The following is a 6000-nucleotide window of genomic DNA, read 5'->3' as shown; positions in this document are numbered from 1 at the left end:
ACAAATATCTGTGCTCATCACACAAATAAATGCCCTTACTGGGATTCGAACCCAGGACCGCGGCTTCACAGGCAGGGTCACTACCCGCTAGGCCAGACCAGTCGTCTCAGGGATATGCGCCTTAGGGACGCGCCGTAGTGACATCTACCGTAAGAGTGTTACACTTCTTAAACGGCTACCAGAGTTCCAAGTCATATTGGAAATTCACATTAACGGTGTTTTTCTCTTAATTTATTTCTAAGCTTAATAGCATCGTTTGCAGACGTTTCTGCTTAATACAGTCAACATAATAGTTATTTTCGATACAAGTGCGAAAAAGAGGAAATTCGAAACGAGTGGCGATAAATTAAAACACGACCGAAGGGAGTGTTTTAAATCGACACGAGTTGCGAATTACCTATTCGCACGTGTATCGAACAACGTTTTACAGTACATATGGCACTTTAAAGTTTCGACATACGCACGAAAAGTGCTATTTTACGCACTAGTGCGGAAAAGTAGCCCCATATGTACTGTAAAGATATTTTTTCATTTTTCGCCTTATTACAAAGGAGTAAGGTGCTAAATTGTAAACATAACTTTGACGTCGACTGTACAAAAAATAATGATATTATTACTATAGATATGGCATACCCTAATAGAACAAGCGAAAACATGCTTCCAACGTCACGGCAGCACACACCCTCAATATGTTTATTGTTTACATACACCTAATAGGCGAGGAGAAAAAGAGATGGCATCTTTAAAAGAATACCTAAGTCAAAAAGAGACGACTATCGTAGTGTTTGCAAACGTTAAGCGTGTATCTCATTCATCTTCCTCGCGTTCTCCCGACATTTTGCCACGGCTAATAGGAGCCTGGGGTCCGCTTGGCAACTAATCCCAAGAATTGGCGTAGGCACTAGTTTTTACGAAAGCGACTGCAATCTGACCTTCCAACCCAGAGGGTAAACTAGGCCTTATTAGGATTAGTCCGGTTTCCTCACAATGTTTTCCTTCACCGAAAAGCGACTGGTAAATATCAAATTAAATTTCGTACATAAGTTCCGAAAAGCTCATTGGTACGAGCCGGGGTTTGAACCCGCGACCTCCGGGTGTATCCGTAGTTATATTAACTAACTGGATCTATAGAGAATGATTGAATTTTTGGCAACCGTATTGTGAATTGTGATTTGGATCTGAAAATGCGCTACGACTTTTCAAAAACTCCGTTCAAACCCAAAAAAATAAAGACAGAACCGTTTAATGGTGTCTTTAAGACCAATCTATGTAATCATTTTCTATCGAACCCATTTCGTCCAATCATGTATGGAGTACGGCCACCGTCGTTGAAATAGGATGAATATTAACATAATATATTTTTTGCAAATAGTTTTTCTTAAAAAAACTGATTTTAAGTAGTAATTTCAATACTAAAAAGGTGTGAAGAATTTGTTCGCGCCTAGAGACGTACGTAAATCCATGTTTATACAACTGGGGTACATTCATTGAACAATTAAAATTTCGCATCTTTTACCGTCATAATAAATTACGAGTATGTGTTTTCGACAGTAAATGTGTTGATTTCAAATAGGTAGGTAAAGTTACTTTAGTTATCTTACCTTGTATAACTTACAACTTAGCTTTGCTTATACAATAATTAGGTTAAAAAGTTTGGTAAAACTTGAGATTTTAAATATTATATGGGATTTTATATGGGACTTGTCCTGAAATAAATGTTATTCATTCATTCATTCATTCATTATTGATAAATATTGTAGACGGTTTGTAAAACGTGAATTCAAACAAAAATTGTTAAGATGAAAGTTGACTGCGCGAAATCGCCTTGTAGTTTCCATACAAACGTAGTCCTCGTAGACATAGTATTAACTTCTATTGGACTGCACTTTATAAATGAGCATTTCTTTTATTTTTTGCCATTTTTATATATTGTGATTTTTTTTGCCATATTTGTATTATTTCTACTCAGAATCCTCTTTCGATCCTAATGGGATAAAAAAATGTCCTAGAGTTTTTTTTTCCTATTGTGTTACCATTTCCCCATACTCTTTATATGGCGGTAACAAAAAGGAAATTTTGAAAAATGTATGGAAATTTTAGGACACTTTTTTCTCCTATAAGGATGAAAAGGGCTCGCGATTCTGACTAGAAATAACATAAAATTGGCAAATATTATAAAAATGGCAAAAAATAAAAGAAACGCTCAAATAGTGTATATTATACACTGGCAAATATATAACTATTTCTAATTATGAATGTGAAATATAATTATGGTCGTTAAAAAAGCACAAAGCATGGATATTTAATATATTCACTATTAACTATGTACGAAATGTAGAGCAGCGATTATTTTCCTAATAAAAGTAGAAGAGGAAGTATTTTGTTTTATTAGCTCCTTGGCTGATAGTGTAAGTACTATAGTATGCCGTTGGAAAGTTTTAAAATTGCGAAATTTCCACATGAAAAAATTCAGAAACTTCTCATCACCATTTCCAAAAATGAAAGTTTCCTTTATATAAAAAAAAATAAACCTGAAGTTTCGCTAGAAATTTTTGAAACTTTCCGCCATTTACACATCTCTAAACTTAGCTAAATCCCGTTCTGCGTGTAGCTGTGGGTAGTTTATAAAACAAGTATTAAATAAATTACATGTTACTGACAATGAATTTACGATTTTACTGCAATCAATAATAATATTAATAATTATAGCTGGCGTGTCTCACTCCGCGATTTCGTCGCTTTGCTACAGGTAGCTAAAAGTACATCCGTTCGGCCCCAATTTTGGGAAAAGCCATAAGCCGCGCGTGGCGCTGTCGCCACCTAGCGGCCATATCTGTGCTGATCGTAACAGACGCGTTTTGTTAGAGTGAGTCTTCTGTACTTAGTATTATTATTTATTCTGTGATTATAGTTACAAGATCAATGCAATGCAAGACTATTTTACAGTGGGACAGGTAAATATGTAATTGTATGATAAACATTGAGGCTCGATATTTATTCCTAGTAATTTACCTAGTATTTTATTCGGATCAATGGCCATGAGGGAAACCTGTGAGTAAAAAACAATATTTATTCGAAGTGGTATTTAATATCAGCTGTTCACAATTTTGGATTTAAATACATTAGCATCATATAATATTATAAAGCTAGAATATTTATGAGAAATCGAATGTCTTATTTATAATTATGACATTTATGACACATACCTACATCGTTAGGTTACAAATAACATTTCTTCGATAGGTACTTCTGGATGGTTGTACACATTAGAAAGGAAAGAATCCGGCGAATCCTGCAATGAAACAATAATTTAGTTTAAAATGGATACAATAAATAAATGTAGGTACCGATAATGAAGAAATAAATAATATTATAAATGTAAAGGCATAGAGAAATAAGTAAGACAAGAGTGCTCACTCCATACATCAGTTCAGACTATTAATTTCAGTGTCTACATCTAGCATCGAGTAGCGGAACTATCAGTACTGCTACATCTATTCTCAAGTAGCAGTACTGATAGTTCCGCTACTCGATGCTAGATGCTAATAGTCTTTTTGGTACTAAAACTGATGTATGGAGTGAGCACTCTTTTTTTTCTCTATGGTAAAGGTAACGCTTGCTCATAGTCACATTAATAGTATTTATGCATCAAACATCATCAAACATCAACATTTATTCAGCAAATAGGCCACAAGGGCACTTTTACACGTCAACATGGAATTTACATACAGCAAAAAAAAAAAAACACATCTACAATTATAAAATACAACTTTCTAAGCCGCAAATATAAAATCAAACTAAAGTATTACATAGAGATGTATAAAGTCTCTAAATGTCGAATTACAAAAAAAAAACGCTATAACAATAGTATTGAAAAAAAAAAGAACACAAAGATACAAAACTATAATCTAAAATTATTTAGAGATGTAAATGTCTCTAAGTGTCATCATAACTAAAAGATTACAATATATAGTAGTTAATCAAATTATCCTTAGAGATGTATAGGGTCTCCAAGAGTCAAAATCCTGTATACCTAATTAAAACATTCATTAAGTAAGAAAATGACAATAAAAATAAAATAGCATACGAGAACCGAATGATGTGTGTCTGTGTCCATGTAATTATCCTCAAAAATAGAGTAACTAAATATAATAGCTCGTGTTAGCTTAAATAGACCAGTCTCCACAAACAGCACCCGTTCACGAGTATGACGCGTATCTCAGCCATCGCCTCTCTCAACCTTCATTCGGGAAAGTGGCGACCCGATCAACAACGCCACCGTAAGCAAAGACTTTTAAGCGAGCATGACATATTCAAGCTGCCGGGCCATATTAATATTTAAATTGTAATAACGTATAACTGTGAGACACAACATTTTGTTCTTGTATGTTACATAAAAAAACGGTAAATCTTCACATAATTACCAAGCTAAATGCCCTATATTGACTTAGAGATGTATAGGTCTCTAAGTGTCGGAATCATTAAAAATATAAGTATGTACAAATAAAATAAAAATAAAATTAAAACTAAAACTTAGAGATGTATAAGGTCTCCAAGTGTCAAAAATTAAAATTAAATTAAGCAATATAAACAATATAATTAATCGAGAACATGATGGTCTCATGTGTCAATTCTACTGGACACTAGCATGATTAATTTACAATGAAAAGAAAAAAAAAGAAAACAATACATATTTATTTAACTCTTATTATACTATCGAAATCAAGCTGCCGGCTTAAAGGCATCTCTATCATCTATAAAATCATTTACAGTGTAGTACGCCTTACTCAACAAGGAGCGCTTAATGTGTGACTTAAATTTGTTAAGTGGTAAATTCGCTATATCAGTGGGAACTTTGTTATAAATAACTTAATATAAAATCTTTTTTTAAAAAAGGGAACCGCCTTCAAAAAACCAACCCACTGAAAAGCATAAAATAATTGTTATATGGCACCCCTATACATGTCCAGTCCCTATATCCCGTCGTAAAGCAAATTTCTGCTAAAAAGTAATTAATACCTAATAATAAGAAAATTAATAATCATCCGGGTAATTACTTCGTTTTTGAAGTCGGTGCCAAACCAAAATTTTAGAGAACCGATATTTTAGACAACGAAGAATGCTGCACGTACTTGCATTATAAATACATACTTAGTTTACTCATTAATTTAGTTCTTGTAGGTACTACATACTCGTATTTTTTTTTTCTGATTGGTAGCAAAGAATGTTTTTGTTGGTTTGGCACCGCCTTCAAAAACGAAGTAATTACCCGGATGATTATTAATTTTCTTATTATTAGGTATTAATTACTTTTTGGCAGAAATTTGCTTTACGACGGGATATAGGGACTGGACATGTATAGGGGTGCCATATAACAATTATTTTATGCTTTTCAGTGGGTTGGTTTTTTGAAGGCGGTTCCCTTTTTTAAAAAAAGATTTTATATTAAGTTATTTTGTTTTGGTTTTCTTTTTGTTTATTTTTAAGTTTTTTATTATTTTTTATTTATTTTATTTTATTTTTTAATTTTTAGTGATAGGTCAATCATTTATTTTAGGTCTTGGGCTAAAATACTAGTTTGTTAGGCTTAGTTTTAGTGTAATTTAGTATTAAGTTATTTTGTTTTGGTTTTCTTTTTGTTTATTTTTAATTTGTTTATTCTTTTTTATTTATTTAATTTTATTTTTAATTTTTAGTGATAGGTACTTCATTTATTTTAGGTTTTGGGCTAAAATACTTGTTTGTTAGGATCTCCATTTAGTTTTGGGCTAGTAAGTAACTACCTACCTACTAATGTTGCTGAACTGATGGCCTAACTCGATGATAATCGCGACAAAACATAAGATGACGTTTCGGTGCTAAACGATTTGTATTAATATTGCTCCCACTCCCACTTCCAGTCCCAGTCCCAGTCCCACTCCCATTCCCAGTCCGAGTCCAACTCCGACTCCCACTGCCACTATTTTATCTAAATCGGATTCAGCAACTTAAATTTGATGG

Source organism: Cydia amplana, chromosome 3 (assembly GCF_948474715.1).
Source record: "Cydia amplana chromosome 3, ilCydAmpl1.1, whole genome shotgun sequence".
Taxonomy (NCBI): domain Eukaryota; kingdom Metazoa; phylum Arthropoda; class Insecta; order Lepidoptera; family Tortricidae; genus Cydia; species Cydia amplana.
The sequence above is the reverse complement of the archived record's forward strand: the minus strand, read 5'-3'. Positions refer to the sequence as shown.